This window comes from Drosophila santomea, chromosome 3R (assembly GCF_016746245.2).
Source record: "Drosophila santomea strain STO CAGO 1482 chromosome 3R, Prin_Dsan_1.1, whole genome shotgun sequence".
In the NCBI taxonomy this organism is placed as follows: domain Eukaryota; kingdom Metazoa; phylum Arthropoda; class Insecta; order Diptera; family Drosophilidae; genus Drosophila; species Drosophila santomea.
This window is the reverse complement of record NC_053019.2, coordinates 8,219,973-8,243,154: the sequence shown is the minus strand read 5'-3', so window position 1 is coordinate 8,243,154 and position 23,182 is coordinate 8,219,973. Positions and strand designations below refer to the sequence as shown.

The 23,182-nt window shown below is 43.7% G+C and overlaps 1 pseudogene; it reads left to right on the top strand.

Annotated features, from left to right (window-relative positions):
* Window positions 1–23,181, top strand: part of LOC120454248 — a 71,503-nt pseudogene extending 48,322 nt beyond the window's left edge.
* Window position 23,182: the final 1 nt, after the last annotated feature.

The following is a 23,182-nucleotide window of genomic DNA, read 5'->3' as shown; positions in this document are numbered from 1 at the left end:
AGCATTGGAACAATGAAAAATGTTTTCCACTGCACGTACGTGTGTGAGTGTGTGTGTGAGGGACATAAAATATTATACATTTTTCATATATTCAATATATGCATCGGCGAGCAAACATTTTTGTTTGGCGCAGAACAAAGTCGAAATACCCTCACAAATGGTAAAAAAAATGGATAGCTAAGGGAATTCAATAGGTGTAAATCATTTTAAGGCAGAACAGAAACTTTAAATTGAATTATGCTTAGTAATTTTCACCAATATCTTGAGTTGTATGCTTACATTGTTAGAAAATCAACATTTGTTATACCCCAAAACTCCAGAAGGGTAAATAATATTTTGTTTTTTAATAGCAGCAATTCGAAACTGGGGGCCACCAATCGCTCATTGTTGCAGCACGCCATGCAGCCCCAATCCTGAAACATGAGTTATGAGAGGTTATTTGACCATTCGCCGCTGACGTCCTTTGTTCCTCCTGTTTAGAAGTTTAGAATAACTATATTCTGTTTATACACACACACAAGTGCAAAGTACCACTGAATCGATCAATATGAAAAAGAGAACGGAAATGGATTTAGAATTTCCGTATCAAGCACACTCCGACCACAATTCCCAAAATTCGTTTTGTTAGCAAAATTTCTGGGCCCATCTCGAGATTAAATTGATGGGGGGCAAGGATGCAAAGGGGGCAAGAGGCATATCTAATTTCCTAAACCCCAAGTAAACAATTGCCTGCGGCTAGGCGAGGCAGCGACAAAAACTAAATAGATATTCAGATATGCGTGAGGGATACAATTCGCCAATCAGCGATGGCAGCCGATAAGCCACCACCCAACCACTTAACCACCACCCACACAATTGTCACTTGGGCAAACAATTTTCGATAACGATTTGCTCCACCCATCTCATGCCATCTCATCTCGCCTCTTTTCCTTTTTGTTTGTCGCCCGCAGCGAGAAAGCTGATTTGAAATCACGCTCGGATAGCACGAGTGGCCCTCAAGGTGATTCGATTTACACCACGCCGGCGGGCTTCCATCATCACCAGCAGCAGCAGCAGCAACAACAGCAGCAGCAGCAGCAGCAGCAGCAGCAACACGCAGCAGCAGCAGCAGCAGCCGCTGCCCTACATGCCGCATCCCAGCATCCGCAGCAACAGTACCCGGGACACGGATCGCCGGAGGCAATGAAGGTACGCATGGCTGCAATGATATTACAACCGCCCACTAGGGTCTAGCAGGCAATTGATACCACTAGCGAATCCAACGAACAGCTAACGCAACAGCAACAGCAACACGAAAACGAGAACGAGAACGCAAACGCAAACGATAACGATAACGAAGACCAAAACGAACTGACTGACCAACACACAACACCGAACGAACAGCGACTTGATGACAGTAGTGTAAGCCACAACAATAACAACCACAAAATCAGTTCCACGTCGACTACTGTCCTGACCAATAGCGATAATAACAACACCTCAGAGGTGGCCAAAACCAGCGACAGCAGCAACAGCGAGGGCAGCAGTTCGCTGACTAGCAGCAAGACCACCAGTAGCAAGCGGGATCTGGAGAACAATATGAACAGGGACATAAAGCCGGCGACGGCGCCCAAGTTGCTCCACCTGAATGTGACGAGTGTGGAGCAGCGGCCGGGTCCAGTGGATCCCTTGCCAGTGGGTCCACTCACGCCCGAGGAAACGCAGGTGCTGCTCCAGAAGCTGAGCATCAACAATCCGTTCTACCGCTTCCGCAAGCAGAGCAACTCCTTGAAGGAGCTGCGGCGCAAGGGTGGAGCGGATGCACCCTCGATCCGCTCTCGATCCGAAACGGATCTGGGCCAAGTTAGTGGACAGCAGGTAATGCCACACCAGCAGCACAGTGAAGCCAAAGTTGTAGTTGTACTAGACAGTAAGCAGCAGGAAGTAGCCATTAGTAGGCCTAGGAGTAGCGTTAGCCTTAAGACTAGATCCGTAAGCAGTTTAAGCCCCTCCAACAATCAGACGGGAGACAGCTCCACGGTGATCACGAATCCCTTCTCCATTTTCCACGACGACGAGATCCTAACGCTGAGCGTTAATACGCGACTGAGGAGTGCGGCGAACGCCAGGAGCTCCCGACCCCAGAGGCAGGGTCGTGGCTTGCGAAGACTTTTCGAATCCAATCGCAGCCAAAATCCCCCCTCCGAGCATCACTATCTGCACGGGGTGCCAGTGCGGCGCTTTGAGCGGCAGGACTTCGACAATGACTCTGGGGATTTGTTGGGCAGGAGGACAAACACCTCCAGTGGCAAGCCCAAGCGATCGCGGGCCATTTTCAAGCAACTTTCGCTAAGAAAACTTCACCAACGCGCCGACGCCGAGGAGCCGCCATCGCTGCCCAAACTGAAACTGAGTTATCCCAACAGGACGCACAGCATTCAGAGCATGCGGGCATCGGGTGGTGGAGGTTATGACATCCAGCACACCACCGCCTATCATCCAAGACTAAATCACTCCACATCGCCGGTGACCAAGGCGAATTACTTTGAGCGACTGCAGGCCAAGACGCGGCAGGGTATCCAGAAAATACGCGACAAGTGTCGAAACTTCAAGACGACCACCGGTGAAGGAGGATCTCTGGGTGGTTCCGAGTTCAGTGGCTTCCATACCCTGGCCAAAGATGAGAGCTTCCGCTTTATCAGTGATCGGGCAAACATATCCAACTACGAATCACGCTGCAAACAGGCGACCATCTACAAGAGCTACAAATCGGAGATCGATCTCAGCAAGAACCTGCACTACTTGGATGCCTACTTGGAGCAAAACTTCGACCACCAGCTGAGCACCACCAAGCAGTCGGCCCACTCGGTGGGTCGGGTGAGTGGAGCCCAGCGAAAAGCCCTAGCCAAGCAGCCCGATCCTGCGCCAGAAACTCCCCGCCGTCCCAGGCACAAAAGGAGTCAATCGCAGGCCGCCAACTATGGTGCTAATTACGAGAACCTCGGCACTTTGCCCATAGCGTCCAAAGCGAAGGTAAGGAACACTGCCCTCAACTCGGACTCGATGAGCAGTTCCGACTATGCCTCGGTATTCAGTGGACCCACTACTAAACGGCAGGAACCAGAGGAGGATCCCAAGGACTTTAAACTACGCTACGAGCACCCGGACAAAATGTGCGAATACTACTTTGACAACCTAACGAGCTACGCCCTGGCTTTGGAGGAGAGCGAGGACTTGCTGCTGGCGGAAAGCGCCAAATCAGCAAGATTCTTTTACGACGACGACGACGAAGAGGATGGCGATGACGATGAGGCCGGGCTGGCGGTGGATGGATTGTGTGCCGATGATGAGGCGGCTGGCGGAAGGCCGGATTACATGGCCCGCGACATACGCATTCGCGTCAAAGTGAACGAATGCGAAGACGCTGATTGGCATCAGCCGGCGAGTGCGACATCCTATAATGAGAATCTGGCCGAAAGCACATTCTACCAGTCCCTCAATCAGCATTTGCAGCGCCAGGAGGTGGGCGATGAAGTGGGGCTGGAGGACCAGAATCTCCTGGTGGGCGAACGGGGAGTCGGCGAGAGCTACCTGGAGCATTTCCAGCGACAGCGGGGCAGAAACTACGACCGTGCCACGAACTCTGCGCACTATCCGCGGGCCGAGTTCTATGGATTCGGCAGGAGTGCCGGAGAAGGCGGCGAGCAGCCGGACGTGGCCAGACAGCGACGGGCGGACCTGATGGAGGCCCACTACGCCCGCAGCTATCGGGAGTCGGGAAGCAGGGGAAAGGGCAGGACAAGAGCCCATACACTGGATATGGAGCGACAGCACGCAGAAATCCCGGCTGCAGCAGCAACCGCAATGCCAGCTGCAACAGGCAGCGTCATCAATTTGGCGCTGCCGGGACAAAGCAGCGATGTACTCTATGCCACCAGCAGCAAGCAGCAGATAACGATGCCGACGCCAACCGCAGGGCCACAGTTCCATCAGCCAAAGCCAAAGCCAGAGCCAGCGGCATTAGGTGCAGCAGCAGCAGCAGCAGCAACAGCAGCGGCAGCAGCAACAGCAACTGCAGCAACACCAGCAGGCGCAACAGCAACAACATTGGTCGCTGTCAGCTCAGCCGGAAATGCAAACAATCGCTATATGCTAGAGAATTTGCGCAAATACTATGCGAATCAGCAGCAGCACCCGCCCGCCCACTCGGTCAACTCGTCCTCGCTGTCCAACTCCTCCTCATCGAACTCATCAATGTCCCAGCTGCAGCAGCAGCAGCAGCAGCAGCACTTAAAGCTCAATCTGAACCTGCAACCCACCGCGCCCAAAGTGCAGCAACAACATTTGGGCAACCGCCGAAACTCGAGCACCTCAAACGCCTCCTCGACCGCCGACAACTTCGACACCTTCATAACGTTGCGCAATGCCACGGCAAGTACGAGCACGGATTATATGGCCAAACAGCAGCACCATCGACGCAGCACGCAGCAGCAGCAGCAGCATCAGCATCAGCAGCAGCAACAGCAGTCCGTGCCACTTACCTCCGCCCTGAACTACTACGGACACGGTACCACGCCCACACTGAATCCCGCCCTCGCCGCCTACAACGGCAAATTAACGGCAACCGCAATGTTGTCACAAGTAAATTTAAGCCGAGCAGCCGCACCGCCAGCAGCAGCGACGTCCAGCGTTGCGGCAACAACCACCGCACCACTGCTGCTGCCGCATCAGCAACATCCGAGGTCCACGTCTAAGGGAGAGGGATTCATTCTCGAGTACGAGTGTTAGCCCCCAATCGGATTGGAGGGGGTGGGGGGAATGGGGACTATTTGTTTCTTTCTCGTTCGCTATTTGTTTGCCTGGCCAAAAATTACAATTACAAATTGGCACATTCGCTTCTACGCTGATTAGGACCCGTGTGTACAGATGAGGAGTATGTAATATATGCAGAGGAGGGGAATCGGAAAAGGAGCCAATGATTCGTATCATATCAGACAGAGGATGAGGTTGGTGGATAGGGGATAGCGGATAGTTATTCGTTTGCATAGAAAGATGCTTATCCACTTGATTATGTTAGGAGATAAATTAACGTAAACTACGACAATAATGCAACAATTCAATTAAAATTGATAAAGATACGGATAACGATAATGCATAGGGCAAAGCGTACATTTATTAGTCACAATCTTAGCGAAGGTCACATACATTAAAGCAGCATAAATCAAATTTATAGTTAAAACAATTAAACATCCGTGTTAAGCGTTCTCCTAAATGTATGTGTATGTCTATCCGTAAAGTGTATATGTATATGAACGTAAGCGACCCATACTGTATACTGTATACTGCATCCTAGAAGAATAACGAATTTTTCAAACGTACTTCAAATTGAACTTTTATCAATCGCCGGCCCAGTTTTGTTGTTCAGTTTCTCATTTTACCAAATCAAACTAGTGCAAAGTTACTACACGCGTACCGCAAAGTGGTGCATAACTACAATTGAATACATAACTATTTACGCTTATAGTTAAATGAAGGTTCAGATAAAAAAGCACTTGCAAACGAACTGAAAAATAAGCTTTGAACTATTTTCACAGCCGAAATTAATTTAAGCCGCCTTGTAAATACCACTACAACTAGCTATTATCGAGCAAGTCGGGCGAGCGCCATCAGCGATCGCCTTTAACGAGCGTACAGTGCGTATGCGCAATATTTTCTCATTACACGTCGGTGGTTGGTAACCACATAAATATTTGTACAGCGGCCGAAAAAGGAAACTCACGCACACGCTGGAGAGTCACAAACATGACGATTGCTTTGGGACGGCGACGCACATGCATATACTCATATATAAAAATTGCAAAGAGCTGGAAGAGGAAAAAACCAACGCGGCGTATGTGCAATGTATTAAATTGCCACATTTCCATGCCACAACGCCGTCTGGGGGCCTCCATGCAATTATCTGTGTGCGCGCAATTTATCTCATTTGCGGTTGAGTTATTTCCGACTGCAGCAAATAATACTGCCAGCCGACGTCCAGATCGCATTGGACGGTGTGTGAGTGCTGCCTTACTTTTTTGTGCATTTGTGCTCCAGGACCCCCTGGCCCCAAAAAGTCCCCCAATCTGCACGTCCCCTTCGCAAACCCCCGCCCCATATGCCGCAACACACTTTTCCGCTTAATTTACTGGCAGGCGGCAGCTGCCTTCGCTGCATTGTCAGTTGACAACAGCAATTGCTGCATAATGCATGCCCAGGACTCTGTGTAAGTTCTCCTGTCAACGTTTCTGTCCTCTCTCCATTCTCCTTCTCTCACACTGTGCATGTGTGTGTGTGTGTATGTGTGAGTTTGCGTCCGTGTTGGCAAGGCTTAATGCCCGATGCCGCCTCAATGGCTGTTTGCCCACTCGCTACAATAATAATTCATTGGCTGCTTTATGGCTGACCATCAACTTATCGGCACAGTCGTCTCCCATCGCATCTGTCGCCCTTCGTAAAACATATAAATTAATAAAAGTCAAATTAAAATTACATACTTTGATGACAGCGTAGGGTTGCGATTGGAATGGAACTGCGGTCGAGATTGAGATGGGAATGGGGATATAGGAACGGCGACATGTATTGCATCATTATCAGGGATCGCTGACATGGACTACTCGCTCGGCTATAAATAATTCCGTTGGTATATTGGTATATTTGTACCTCAACTGCATAATTATATATGCTCGATAGCATTTAATCCGCCTGAAGTCGAATCTAAGTTGTTTAAAGTGTTGATTCGATTAAAATGTTTATTCAAATCTTATCGTGATTCAGGGCTTGATTATTTCTATTATTAAATTGAGTAGGTAAACGAATTAACTATATCTGATCAGAGAATTCCACCAGCTTGTGTTTCATTTAATGTGGCAAAGTGTGTTGTAATCAATTTGAGAGCTTGTCAATTCAGATAGATTTTAGTTACCGACTGAGGACCGAACCAAACAATTACCGCTACCAATACAGACGCACTCGATTTGAAAACCTAAAACCTGTGTTCAGGACAAGAACTGCCGCCAAGCGTGCATTTTGTACAACTTGAACTTTTTCCACCTTTCTATATATTTCTATATACCTAAACACATATATACTTATAATGCCTAAGCCCTATGTTCGTGTGTTTACGTTTGTTTACGTTTAAGTAATGCAAGAAGATGGAAACCAAAAAAATGATACAAAAAATGAGAGGCCCCCGGCCGAGTTTACTTAAGTACGATATATATAACTATAGCATTTTCTACATCACACACACATATATATATATACCAGTACCTATTGATACATACAGCGTATGTATGTGTCGGTGATCTTGAACGCATTCATTATGTTTTACGTTAACATGCTAATGCTCATTTAGTTTACATTATGTATATGTATGTATAACTTATGTTAATGATGTTACTACTACTACTACAAATACTACTACCAAAATTTATTCGATTCGATTAGTTTTCCTTTTCGATATGAGATTGAGATTCCCGAAGGTGCAACAACTATATTGTAATACTCGAAACAAACAAAAAAAAAACCAAAAAAAAAAAACAAAAATACCAAAAGTACTATACTCTACACCAAGCGGAATGTTTTCCTTGCCCGCCCCTCAAAGAACCATGTAAAGCATTAAATCAAAGCAAATAATCCAGTAATCAGTAATCCAGTACTCCAGTAATGCTGTAATGCTGTAATCCAGTAACCAACTGTCTGTGCTCGATGCATTTTGTGCAACTCAAAACAATTCCAGTTACTCGTACGTTCCCAAACATATTCGGTTCGGTTTGTTTTACTTTTTGTTTTCGTTTACGGTTACGATTTCGGTTTCCATTTCTGTTTTTCTTTCTGTACCCATTTCCGTTTCCGTTCGCATTTGTATTTGTATTTGTGTTTGTGTTTGTGTATCCGTCCAACACACTTTTTTATATGACAGTGTTTAGCAACAAGAGTCATGCGATACGAGAAAGCAATGCGAAATTCCATAATCAAGTTTTTATTGCCTGCTTTTGGGCGCGCGCGCGTGTCGAAAATATTTACACTTTCATTTTGTCCAACATGCAACGTTAGCCTGTCGTGTGTTTGTCTGCCTGCTTGTTTGATTAACAACCTGCAACATGTTTTGGCCTTATCTTTCCTGCCACCCCCCACCAACCCGATTCGGTTTTTCATTCTGGCCACTTCGTTTCCATTTCATTTTTCCTGTCTTTTTATTTGGCTCTTGTCTTAGCTGGAACGCAGCCAAACTGAGAATGTAACCGCAACGTATGTGAATTGCTATAACCAGATTTTTGTGTGTTTTACCAACTCTCTATATATGTAAATCTCAGTCTACCTCTTTCCCTCTCTCTCTCTGTTTGCTTCCCGCTAAAACCTTATTCGTGTTGTTTTTATTATGATTTTGCCTTGCCTCCTGCCACTCGTGATTATTTTTATTGCTTCAGGTACATACATCAGATTTTACTACTTGTTTACTACTTACGATATACACTTTGAATGTGTGGTGTGCGCACACAAGGATGTTATTTCGTTGCTCTGCATTTTGAATATCCTGGATGCGTGCCCTTTTGCGTGTGCGTGTGTGTGTCTATGTGTGTGTGTGTGTTTGTATGCTGTGCACTGTGTACCAATTTGATCCGAAAAGTTTTCTTTGCGTTCTAATTAACCACAGAGCAGAGAAAGCTAAGGGACGGATTGAAGTCGGCCGACAGCCCAGAATAAATACCATTATCTTTAGCATACTTCTGCATTTGTTTACGCTCGCAATGCGAGCCAAGGAGAAACAGAACTCATAAATAAAAGGCCCAGACACGCACCACAAACTGTCAGTGCATAAATCACAAGCAACTTGCAACTTCTGGCCGACAAATGGCCCGAACCGAACCGAACCGACTCCAGTTGGCCAAAAACTTTTCGCCCATCCGTCTGCTGGGGCAAACATTTCCATGCCATTTGTAAAGCGCAGCGCCATTTGGCCAAATCAGCTAAACGTTGCCAGCGCACCATTTAACAAGTTTACGCGCCTTTTGCCGAAAGCTAACATTGCAAGTCGGAATCAAGTTTCAGTTTCGCAAAGCCAATCGGAAAAAGGAAAAATCAGCTTTTGAACTTCTGCTAATCGCATAATCCAATTAGATCTTGCCACAACACTGCTGCACAGCATAACGTGCAACATATTTCTTGAGAGGCACTTACAGAGTTTCAAAAATTTCCCTTGGTTACGCAATGGCAAATTAATGATTGAGTAACTGACTAACGAGTTGGCCAAATCCCACAATCCACTTCAAGGTTGGCAGGTATTTCGAGCTATCTTTTTGGCCGGCACACACATGCACACATGCAAACACCCCAAAACACACCCCATCACAGGCACTCGCATGAATGCACCCGAAATGCTCACCCTCACAAATGCCAAAGCACCCGTTCACACATCCACGAGTAAATGATTTGAGGATCCAGCAAGAGTAATCTTAAAATTAAATTATCTGCGAATTTTTGGAATTGGAGTACCGATTAAATTAGTTTGACACACTATGCATTTTTCACGGAAGTGAGCTTCAATCTATCCACTCACGAGTATCTTTCTCTCGTAATGCAATCAAACGAGTTTTTACGCAATTATGGCAGTTAATTACAAGCAATTAAGGTCGGAGATGAGTTCTTCGATCCATTCATCCATCCATCCAACACTCGATAGACCGAGTAGTTCGCATCGAGGCGCAAACAAATCAGAAAGCAGTGCAAATAATAACAATAATAACACCATTACCACAACGGCAATCATCATAATGCGCAATTTTAATAATTTCATTCCGCTGTCAGTCATAAAAATTGGTTTGCATTCATGGACCAGCAATGAATAAATGCGTGCATTGCCAAACGCAATTCTCTTTAAAATGTATTCGCAACAGAAATTAATTAAAGTCAAAAGGAAAAATGTTGCGAAAAATCTTTTTATTTTAAATTTAACAATCACATGTGAAGAGTACGGAAATCGAAAAAAAAGACCAATGCGACTCGTTTATATAACAATTATCGAATCTTTCTCCGGCACCTTGTTTAAAATACATTTTTTTGTTTGTTCGCAATGCAGTTTCAATTCTCGACATTTATTCGCTTGCGTGCGAGGAGTAACAATTTGTCGAAAGTATTAAAATTCTTTTATTTGCCAATCTCATTTGTTTGGTATGATCAAAGTTTCCCATCTGTGTGTAACCAATTTTCGTTTTAATCGCTCTGAGCTTGATTATTTGTTTTGATTTGTATGTTAAATGTTTATGATACACCACCACACCTTTTGTATTTTGTGTGTTATTTTTATAAACAAAACTAAGCATTAAGAAAACCTACATTTATCCCCTTCCGTTTAGTTGAAGGTCAGAATATACGAAACCGAGCGTTTGCAGACGCCTATTAGAATCCAAATATCGAAGTCGAGCCAAGAACTGGCTGGGTCCGAAGATGAGGACGAAGGTTCTTGATCCAAGTCGAATCGATTTGGGGCCCCAATTAAATGCAATGTATAAATGTATGCACCTTGTATTAATTTATTTTTATGTACAATAAATTTATCTTAAATTAATCTTAGTCCTTATTTTAGCAACAACCAATCGACTTTATTTAAATAAAATGAATCTGATTTTTGTAATCTCATTATTTGTTCGTTTTTTATTTATTTATACTAACTAATGCAACACCAAAGTTTTACTCACCCCTTGTCGAGTTCAATATCTTGCACCAAGTTCTTTCAATTTTCCTTTACGTTGGGATGGTCGAAAATAACATTCTCCACAGGTCGTACTTTTTGTGTTAACTGAATAACCAAAAATTTTGCAGTTATTTAAACCTAGAAACGAAATTTAAGTTGACTGCTTACTAATAAATGGAGGCAGTTCTGAGTTAGCAAAAATAATAATTAGCTTAAACACGTACACTCATCTGGAGCTTAGGTAAATACCCCTGATACGTATCCCAATCGAAACGCATTAAGTAATTCAGTAAGTTATTTGTTTAAAAAACGCAACTTTTTCTTGATTATTAGCCTAGTAGAGAATTGAGTCATGAATAACCGTCCTTGCAGAAAAAGTTAGTTAAACTAGCCAATAGTTTTATAATCTTTATTCCCATTATTACCAAAACCAACCAAAACGCATATGTATGTAACTATTTAGTTTTAAATATCCATTGAATTCCCTATTTTCGCTCTAGCTCTGTCTCGTGTTTGTGGCATTTTGTCCATTTTGTTTATATTTTATTGATAGCAATCTTCATGGAGTTGTTTAAGCAAGAAAACTGAAACAAAAAGCCGGCAAACAAATATAACGATTTATACAATAATTATGAATAATGCAGAGCAAGTAATTTATAGAAAATACGAAAACATTAAAAACAAATGAGAAAAAAACATACCGATGAGGGGAAGAAAGCATAAGTAACACATTATGAATGAAACAAATTTATAACGAATAAAAACAATTTAATTGCGAATGCGTGTGTGCGTGTTAATATTTATTCATACTCGTATTCACGTGTATTCAGTTTTGTGTGCCTTAATACTTTTTGCAGTTGAGTTTCCCATTAATATTGCATTGGGCATTATTATTAATATTGATTTCGTTCATTGTATTTCCACTTTGTCGCTGTGTGTGTGCGTGCGTTAGTATGTGTGTGTGCCATGCCTTGTGCAAACGTTTGGATAATTTCCTCTTTGTATGGATGGATATGGAACAATAAAACATGTTTTTCCCCCCATATTTTTTTTGAGTTCTGATTTATTCATGAAAGCGCAGTGCTCTCAGTTTTCCCCGTCAGCACTCCTCTCCCCATCGTTATGAATTTTTTAATGCTCTGCGCAGAGAATACCACCCACCATTCATCCCATTGTTAGTTGATTGAAACCAATACTTTTTACACATGCAGACGGCAGATTTTTACCTGTCGAGCTTAGTAGATACAAATATCGGCATCGGTTTTGGATCTCATCAACTGGCCACGCCCACTTCACGAGACACACACCGCCCACCCAGCCACAAACACTCACTCAATCACACCAACAGACTTGGCATATGCTTCAATTTGAATTTGAATTTAAATATTACTTTGAATGCGAATCCTTTTTAAGTAATGTCTGTGATTTGTGTTAACCGAACTTAGTACTAATCATTCACCAATTTCCACGTATGAGATTCTTTCAAGCGGTTCCAAAATACCAAGTGAAGGGCACCGGAAACGAGTTCAAACGAGGATTTGGCTAAAGAAAGTCTTTTCGAATCGAGAACATTATAATTGAAAAACCAATTCTTCCGAGAGTGGAAGCAGTAAAACAAAAGTCCTGCCGAAGTATTAAGCATTTTTTAGTTGAAGCCAAGTCGATGCTTATAAAGAACATTCGAAACTATTTTATTTTAAATGTGTTTTAGTTTTCATTACGTGGACTTGGTGAGCAAACCCCATCCAGCCAGAAAACCCCCAGTCTTGCTCCTCTCTCTCTCACTCTCTGTCTCTTGTCTCTCTCTAAATATATATATATATATATATTATATAAACGCATACTTGTAAATTGTTTAATTGATATGAATTGATTGATTGATGACTGACCTTGAATATATATATAAAATCCACCTATACGACATGTATACCTTATATTAATGACTATGAATATTTATGTAAAGGATTACATTTTACTTTCTCTTTTGATGAACTTTCAATGATGTAATAATAAGCGAATGAACTGAATTGAATTTTTACTTTGATATTTATACCTCCAAGCATACACACATTCACACCCGCAAACACATATACAAATATATCTCTATACGTATATATCCTGCCGGAAGTTGCTGCCGTTCGTTCCTCGTTCGTTCGCTCGCTCGTTCGCTCGCTGATTGATGATTGATGATCGTGGTTTGCCAATTACAATACTACCTATATATACTATATATATTCCCCACACACTACAAAATTTCGATGAGCTGAGTCATGATTTGTTATGTGGTGCAAGCGGCATACGAACGTTTTATTGGAGTTTTACTTTCAACTCATTTTCGTTTCGATACTTGTGTCTACACAAACTCACATACACACACCAACACACACACTATATATATAAATAATTATTAACCAAAACGATGACTTATCCTTCAATCTAGCCACTAGTGTACGCTTCATCCAGTGCATAATGTAATGTTAAACTGAATGTCTTTCTTGTGATAACCAAAGAGATAAGTCCCACAAAAACCGAAACTCTAACTTCATCTAACACGATACAAACCTGTCCCGCAAAAAAAAGACTGAAGTACACTTGAATACAATCTGAACACGGCATACCATACATTTTTCGAACCTTTGCTCCCCGATCATGGCACACACTGCGCATACTTGATATTAACAATTCGCCTAGCTGCACCATCGCTCACTAGCTACCTCTCTCTTGCACTGACGCGAAACAGATGCCACTGAAAAACTCATTATAAATTAATTAAGCAAGCAATTAATAATTTCACGTTCAATTTAAGTTTGTAAATGAATTAATGTTTCCCCAACACCCTCACGCCACCAGCACCACAAGAGACAAGAGCAACAAACAGCCGAAACTTGCAACACAACCAACCCAACTAAAACCATCCTAACCCGCCCAAAGGCCCCACTTCCCCTTCCCCATCAACCTACATCCCCCTACATCCCCCTACATCCCGCCTACAACTGTAAATTTTTTAAACACTTTTGTTGTCATAGCCTCTAAGCCAAGCATAATTACCCGTGCATTTTAACACTCTTAGCCCTTAGAGCTTCAGATGTGCACCACCTCGTCCTCGCACCCCCAAAAGTAATTTACATACGGCAACAACCGACTTCGTTTTAGCTTTTTTTTCGTGCTGTTTCCAACTAGTTGGAGAGAGAAAAAGTTTTTAAACTATACGTACATACTTTTTGCGTTTCAGTTAATTGCAATTTCAAATATTTTAGCTAGCAAAAAAAAATAAACATAAATTGACTGAAATTGAATTAAGTATTTCACCTGCAGCCATAAATGGAAATTATAATTTTTTATTATTATCGATTCCATCTCACTCTGTGTCTCTATCTGTCTCTGTCTGTCGCCCGTTCGTTGTTGTGCCTTGTTTAAAGCTGTTTTTCTGCATTGGCCCAGTTCATTTCGCTTTAATTATCAGAATTTATAAGTTTTCACCTTGCATTATGATTTCACCAGACTGTCTCTCTCACCGTTTTTGCACCAATCTTGCACAAATAATACAAACTAATACTATTTAAAGCTCGTTGCACTCCGCACCGTTTTGATTGAAACTATCTATCTGGTGTTTTTAGAGTAGGCATATTAGAGATTTTCTAGATGGGAAAGCGCCTTGTGAGCTATCAGGCATACAGCAACGTCTTTCGGTTGCCGAAACAGCGTAAGTACTGATGAAAGCTGCCAGAAGAATTCCATAAATATCGCATTCTGTTATGCATTCAACTCAAGACAGGGCTTAAGTGGGAAGCGACCTGAATAAGGCCTGATATGATTTATTCCCTTCGATAGTTGACTCTTACGTCATTGCCTTCTTATGGCCTCGTTATGTGTGAGCCCCTCCTTCAACGGCGCTTTAATGGCTCATTGCATTGACAAACACACGTCTACAGGACCTAGACACACAGAAACAAAGACACACAGGCGAACGGTCTCGAGTCCGGGAAAGAACACATAATGCCCCAGCATTAATTTTATTATGTCTTCTGCTGGACTTCTTTTGCGTCCTCCCACGACATTTGCCTGCTGCTACTCGAGCGTGGAAAATGCCATGGAAAATTATTATCCCATTCAATGGAGACGAGGCGCAGTAGTACCCTATAAAGGCAATAAAAACAAGCCAAGTATTTTTTTATGCTGTTATATTAAAGTAAATATTACTAAAACAACAATTGGAAAACTAGACGAGAAATAGACAATGTTATATATATGTTATACAAATAATTTAAAACTTCGTTTTGAGAAATATTTTTATTGCCTAAGAGGTAACTGCAGCCCAATGCTCCGGAATTAATAAATTTTATTATTTTTCTGCTCCGTTATTTCCGTCGGAGAGCTCGAGTTTTCGCTGCATTTGTCGAGCCGCATGCAGATTTTATTGTATTTCGTTATAAGTTCAATGCTCCATAAATTTCCCAAAATGGATTTATGTTGCACTACCGCCCTATCTTCAGCATTCCCTACTCTCCCCGAAGTCGTAAATTATTGCGTGTGCATTTCCGCATCGAGTTCATCGAGCCAGTCGAATGCCCATCGTCTTAAAGAGCTTAATTCAGCCATTTGGCAATGAGTTCTGTCCTAGAATCAGAAAACAATTTGAATTCCAGCAGAGATGACGTGGCGGCAGGAAAGTTTAATTCTGGGCCACAGGCCACGTGAACAAAACAACTCGGAGACCATAAATTCCTGCAGCTGCTGCAGTGCAGCCACTTTTGACACCACCGCCCATCGCCCATTACCCTACGCCCTACGCCCACCGCCCTCCACCTGCCCTGCGACCTAATGACAAGCCACGCAAAATGAAGAAACAATGCGCGCATAAATTATCCTCAAGGCGGTGCCCGAAATTGCATAGCAATGGCTTGGAAGCGAAAACTAAACGTAGTGGCAAAAAGAATCTCAACTGACAGGGAAAAGCCGTGGAAAAGCGGGGCATTCAAAGAGGAAAATGGCTGGTGCAGTGGGATTAAGGAAAACAATGGCGCATCAAATTACAGCTAACAACAAACAGCGATTCGAACTCGCCTTGGCAGACAACTGCCACGCCCATCGCCGAACCTTGCATTGTCGTGGTTCGGTTTTTGTTTCAAAGTGCCACACGCCGTATACGCAATTTGCTGCCATGTGTTTGCGATTGTGCGCGAGTGTGAGTGCGGGGCTATGTAAGTGTGAGTGTAAGGGGTTTTGTTGTCTATTGTAATTTGGCGCTATTATTAAAAATCCTTTATGACGCCTGGCAGTGGCAGCAGCAGCAGCAGCAGCCGCCGCTCAGATTTCAGTAAACGCATTCTGTGCGCTCTAATTGCGCCATTAAAAGATGACAAACAAAATGCCCCAGTCTCCAGAGACTACAGATTATTCCATACTTTTCTCGCCCCCCCCAAGATTTCTGGAGTCTGGAATCTCTGGCTACGCCGCAAATTCTGGTTTCGAGCCATAGTCCATAGTCTTACAGGGCTTTCAAGACAAAGGCGACGAACAACGGCGAAGGCAAATGGCATTTAATATGCTTTTTATGCGTTGCCGTAGCTTCTCTACTCCTTGCCTCAAATTTTTTTTTCGGCACTTTAGCGCGGATGTCATAAATGGCATGCTCCATGGAAAAGTAAAGTTTCCGCCGGCTGTACCACTATAAATGTAATTTATGTGTGCGTGTACAGCTCTGCGTTTGCAGGTGCATTTTATTTTTTAATTTTCTTCGGGCAAACACAACACATGAAATTTGAATTTTACGGGCCCGCCTTTCTCTCTGACGGCTGGCCACGTAAAATAGTAAATATACACAGCTAGTGGCCGTATAACTAACTCAAACACGGACCCCTTTGTCTCGACTTTTTCACCTTTCGGCATCATCACATCCGCACACCTGTGCGTTGATGCTGTGCATGTGTGTGTCTAAACTGCGCTTAATATAGTCACTTTACAATACAACTACAAATGCAGCAGAGCGGGATTAAATCATAAACGTTGGCTTGCCTTTGTGACATTTTGAAAGTGGCACTGCGGTTACATTTCCTGCAAAATACTTGTTAAAGAGCTTTCAACGAATCTAAAACTTTTTATTTACGTGAACTGAAGCCAAATAAATTAAATGGTCCGGGTCAAATTTGAGTGAATCCTTAGTAATAAACAGTTTGAAAATGCCCTATTAGGCGAAACTGAAAATTCGAAGCACTCGTCAGCGTCCTTAAAACAAACCACATTGAATATAATAATAAACTAGATCACATTATTAACTTGTTTCCAAAAAGGGCTAAAATCATTCAATCCCTTTTAACTGCACTAAAAACCGCAACCTTTGGCTCAGATACCATGTTTGGATTAGCCTTCGCTTCCGTTTATGCGGCCTTATTGAAAAATTAAACTTGTAATAAAATTTAATGACTTGGCGGTTTTTAATAAAAAGCGCCAACGCCTTAACCAACAGAAGCGAGAGGAAACGCCCGCAATTTAAGCGCAAATTTGTGTTCATAATCACAATTTTGGTACCTTTTTTTTCTTCGGCTGCCCGTGCGGTAATGACCACACAGAAAATTTTTGGCTTTCCCTCAACCTCTAAGTTGGCGCGGTGCGTGCAATAAAAAGTAACGAGGCTGTTAACATTAAGGCAAACGTTTGCCTTTCACTTTGGTCAAGAAGTCAGACGGAGGCTGAACCAAAAATACCTACAGACAGGGGACTACGAAGGCTCAAAACTCAGGACTCAGGACTACGACGATGGCGATGGCCATGGCGACTCATCGACGTTAAGTCGGGGCGTTAATATTTAAATTTATATTGCGGCCGGACTCCGGTCACGGCAGTGGCACGGTCCCGTTTGGCCATCAATTCTGCGTTTAATGCCTGCGCAAATATTTGCGCAATCAGCAAACAAAACAAACGCAGGCCAAACCGCCGACTGTCGACTGTTTAAGCAAAGCAATTGACCGTTGCCCAGGACACTGGGATACCGGTATATACAGAAGATACATACACGCATAAAGGGGATAGCGGCCAAAAACAGTTTATAGGCGGGAAGGTGGGTGATGAGAGCGACACGGCCACAACATGTATTTCCTGTTGACCCGTGTTCGTGTGCGACGTGAAAGCGGAAGTCATCGCAGGTGCGAGGGACCTTTTTTCCTACGGTCCCGTGCTGTAAATATCTGTGTTAATCATTTAATTAAACTGCGCTCGCCGTGCATATTTTTCGGGCATACATTTCGGTAATTTATGGCGTGATTTGGGTTTCGACAATTACTACTTCAATATGCTATCTTTTATGGGCCATTAATGCGTATTTACAACGGGGCGTATGCGCGATGTTTGCGTCGCGCGAATAAAGCGTTGCATACTTTTTTGGGCACCTCTTATGCAGAACGACAAATGGAGATCTATCTAAAACCGACAATCCAAAAAAAATACCAATTATTTAAAATGCAATGTGCTAAATTATGCATAACTACTGCGTACTTTTGTGTACTTTTTCGGGTTTTTAGTGAAATGTAGTAGGTATATAATGCATCATTAATATTTCAAAACGTAAACTAAATTTGTAGTGTACAATTAAAAATTTTAACTGAAATAATATTGAAAATACTAAATAAAACGGGTTATATAGATGAAAAATAATATAATTCAAAACTATTACGCTGTGTTTGCAGTCCAACGAGAAGTATGTGCAATATTATTTGCACTGCCAACTATTTTGGGCATCTCTTATGCACTTCAGCAACGTGCAATTTTATTTAAATCTGAAATAAGAAAGTGACAGCCCAGCCCCACCCACACAAATTCCGTAAGAAAAGAAAGAAACCCGTAAACATTCTTGCACTTTCGCAGCGGCAGAGCCGTAAAAGTTTTCGGTAAACGCATTTCAAACACTCGCCGAGATAGTTATTACAATAGTGCACAAAGCACAACAACAACACAGCTGTGCGTGTGGACTTGTAAAGGGGGTGGGAAAAGTGGGTGGGTGTGGTGGGCGGTGGGCAGCAGCAGCTTCGGGGAAAACTTGTATCATTTGCTTGAAATGAAACGCAGAGCGAGCCGGACCATCTTCCCATTCTTCGAGAACAGCACAAAGTAATATTTACAAAAGGAAATTCGTTTGAATTTACTTTTTTTCCTCGCCATTTGGATTTTGTAGTGTTGTGTATGGCAGATAGAAGCCATTTTTGAAGTGCAGTTAGCATTGATCGGTGTGGGTGTGCACTGGGAGAAAAGCTTGAAAAGGTTGATAAACTTATTATGAAAAATGAAGTTAATGCTATGATTCTATGATCATGTTCTAGAACATCGGCAAATTTGTAATGAATTGCTCAGTACATAAAATGGAATTCTTCTTGGATTAGTGGTTACTTGTGGTGATTTTTGTTCCGTGTAAATTGGCGGCTAGTAAGTTCTGTGATTGGGAGGGCGGATGCAGCCGAGCTTAGCGGAAGTCTGGCTGCAACTGTCGTTGTCGTTGTCGCTGTCACCGCTCACTCTGTATCTGCATCTCTGGTCCCTCTCTGCTGGAGGAACCCCCTTTCAAGTCTGGAAACCAGATTCCTCTCCGGCTGAACTCAACATCCGCCGGACAATTGATGAACGCCTTTGTTGTTGTATGCAGAGTGGATTCCAGTTGAACTCCAGTGCCTGTCGTCGTTCTCGTCCAAGTTTCGAGCAAGTTCAGTTACCATTTGCCGTGTGGAAAACTTTGTGCAGTTGACAAACGGGAGAAGGGAGGGTGAGGAAGAGGAAGAGGTGGTGAGGGCGGATGCTCAGCCATTTTTATCCTAAAGGTCCTGCGGATCGTCGCCTGATGTTTTTCGTTTCGTTTCGCGCCAGCAGCAAAAGTGCCGAGTTCAAAGTTTTGTTTACAAAGTTTTCAAATTTTTGTGGCACTGAGTTGAACTTCCGCCGAGCGCACCCATTCCTGATCCCATTACCGTTCCCATTCCCATCCCATTTCCCCATTTCCGGCTGCTGTTGATGATGTTGCTACCGCTGTTCCGCCGCTCTCAGATTTTTTTGTGGACTTTCTTTGGGCAGCAGATGGTCTTCGATTCGCAGTCATCCATCATTAGCCGCAATTATGTGGCAGGTCTATTAAATTTCCATCAAATTGCGAGTGTAGCAGTAACTAAATGATGCAGAAAATGCTGATGCAATGCCAGCAGCAGTCGGGTGTGGCCCTCGAGCACTTCGACATGCAGACACATCCTGCGGCTCCTTCAAGTCGTCATGGCGCGTAAAATTATGTCAATGCCTGTCAACTTTTCCGTTGAGCCAAGTTGCTCGACGAGTGCACCCTGTAGTGTCTTTGAGAGTGCATTGAGTGAGCAACTGAAAGTTTTCTTTAACCCCCAAACCCCAGGCTTCTTTTCCACTACCGCTTTCATGTATGTGTGTGTGTGTGTGTGTGTATGCGTATGTGAGTGCGTTATTGACTATGCATAAAGTGCATTTACAGTGCTCCTCAGACAGAAGGAGGCTGCTAGGGTAAAAGAATATAAGAGAACAGTTGCGCTCACTGAAGTCGCGGGGCGGAAACTTGTTTAATTTAATGTAAAAATTACCTACCACGCAGCCTCAAACAGAAGTCACGAAAAGTCCTTAAATGCGACAACTTCGTTTAACTTAACTTAATGCAAACTTGGAGCTCGCTTTTTTCCAAATTAGCCTGGTTAATTAGCGTTATATGCATGTGTAACTGTGTGTGGGTGTGCCATCGCTTAACTTGCAGCTAAATTTAATAAGTTTTCGCTCGCCAATTAGCCTTTACCCCCGCTCGCCTGCAACTGCATCCTTGCATGAAATCCCCAACGAGTTTACTCCCGAAAAGCACCTGCAGCTATCCCTAATTTAAGTGGAACGTTTTGCACATTAATTGTCTTGAAGCTCACAGGGCGCTGGCCAAGATCTGGATAAGATTGCGCACCTAGATTGTGTAAATATTAATGTAGTCCGCGAATGCACGAATATACAACCTACTTTTATACCTCTCCTAGCACCTGTACGTGAGTCGAGCTTAGCTATATATATATATGTATTACCAACTGAACCGTCCATCGGTTAGTGACCAATAAACACAGTAAAGACAAATGTCAACGGACGCACTTCCCGATTCCCCCAAAGAATACCGAACACTAACACTCACACCACGACACCTACGTATACTCTTCTTAAGCAAAAATATTTAAATACTTATATCATACACAACTTATATGATAAGTGTCTACTCTTTTCCTTTTTCGTCTCTTTTTACGCTCTGACATTTCATTTTCCGATAACAACAACCAACCAACCAACCAACCAAAATGCGCATTTAACCAACACACGCACACCACAATTGTAATGTGAACCACCCACCAAAACACCACCCACTCGACAACCACAACACCACCACCAACAACCAACAACAACCCCCCGAAAAAAAACACCACAAAAATCAGAGCGTTCCGGTACTTCGAACATTTGGTGGTCATCACATCGCGTAGCGCGAGCGGGAACGGGACGTGGGCGGGGCCAGCTCGCCCTCGACCACGATAGCCACGCCCACCGGTACGCCGCCTCTGCTGCCGCCGTTGCCCAACACTTTTGTGGCCATCAAGACGAAGTCCGACTGCAGCAGCAGCAGCCACAGCAACAGCAACAACAGCAACAGCAACAACAGCCTGACCCTGCACAGTGGCAACAACAGCTTCAAGTCGAGCGGTCACAGAAAGTCCCCTCAGCCGCCCCCGCTGCCCATGAAAAACGGCGCCAAACAGCAGCAGCAGCAACAGGAGTCGCACTACCAACACTTGAGCTACCAGCAGCATCCCGGCAGCCACGCACGCAACACCCTGGACCGCAAGCAGACGAACAACACTGGCGGCGACTACTGCACCCAGATCAATCCGCACTATCTGCAGACCTTCGACAGCCTGGACCACTACAGTGTGGCCACCATGCAGCAGCAGCCGTTGCGCAGCCAGTCCAAGTCGCAGATCTACAGCTACGGCAGCAGCGGCACCGCCAGCGACAACAGCAACCACAACCAGCAGCATCTGCCGCACCAGCAGCATCAGCACTACCACAGCAGCAGCAACATAGCCCACATCGAGCACCACTACCATCCGCAGCACGGCAGCGATCGCTACAGCCACCCGCACGTGCAGCAGCAACATCAGCAGCAGCAGCATCAGCAGCATCAGCTGCAGCAGCAGCAACACCACAGCCTGAAGCACACCAAGCACGGCAAGGGGCACAAGAACGGCAAGCACGGCTCGAAGGGCAGCAGCAGCAAGTCACAGGACGACTTCAAGGTCCTGCACAAGCAGCAGCAGCAACATCAACAGCAACAGCAACCGCAGCTGCAGCCGCCAAAGTGCAGCGGCAACAGCAAGTCAGCCAAGCGCAACGGTTGCGGCAACCAGGTGTTGCCGCTACCACCGCAGCAGCAGCAGCACTACTCCAGCTCCAGTGATAGCCTACCATTTGATAATAACTACTATTAGACACCAGCACACACACACACACAGTAACTACCACGGAGGGTTGAGGGTGTCCCAAAAGTAGCAGTCGAACTCATATTTTCCTCACTAAATTGAAACTAATTTAAATTTTTGTTATATCTCTTTTGTAAAATGTAGATCTGGCTCACAAAAAATTAAAACTTGAGATTTTACCATATATTGAATTACGAGCAGAAAATATGGCCTAATGAGTGTTTCCTATTAATATATATTCAGTTATTATAATTAAATTGGTAGAAAGGCTTAGCTAAATGAAAAATACCCCCAACATTCCTATCCATTCACTTAATTGGACAGGTTTTGATTACATTGGTTTAATTGAATTTTGCACTTTTAATGAATAGAACTGAAATAAGATATATATTTATCGAGTAATCGCGAATCTGAATTCGGGAGCATTTTCGGGACACCCACTAAATACCTGCATTAAATGAACGCACACACCCACAGACTCACACTCGTACATGTGTGTTTGCCAAATGGTTGAAAGTATTCACTTGATTGGGCGAATTCGCAAAACAGAATTTTGATCTACAAGATGCATTCTTGATTGCAATGCAGACTTGACTTTGCGGCTGCCGGAAGAGGATTCCTGGCATTTTTACAGCTGCCGCATTCACACAAAAGGCTTGGGAGGAGATAAGTGTTTTCGAGTGCCAACTGTTTGGGCATTTTGTTGTTTTCGAATAATAGTCTCTATAAACTAATTTAGTTCGTAGCGAATGTCAGAAGGCAATTGAAAGACCATTGAGATGGCATATGCAGCTTATTGTTAATTGTGTATATAGAATGTATAAGCGTATGAAACTAGTTACATCTATTGTAGACTTAAGCCAGGCCCACCACTTCCTGACCCCTGACCCCTTAAGCCAAAAATTGAAAAAAAAAACCGTAAAACCCAAAAAAAGCTCACCAGCCACCAACTAAGCACCCAAAAGCAGACCGTGTT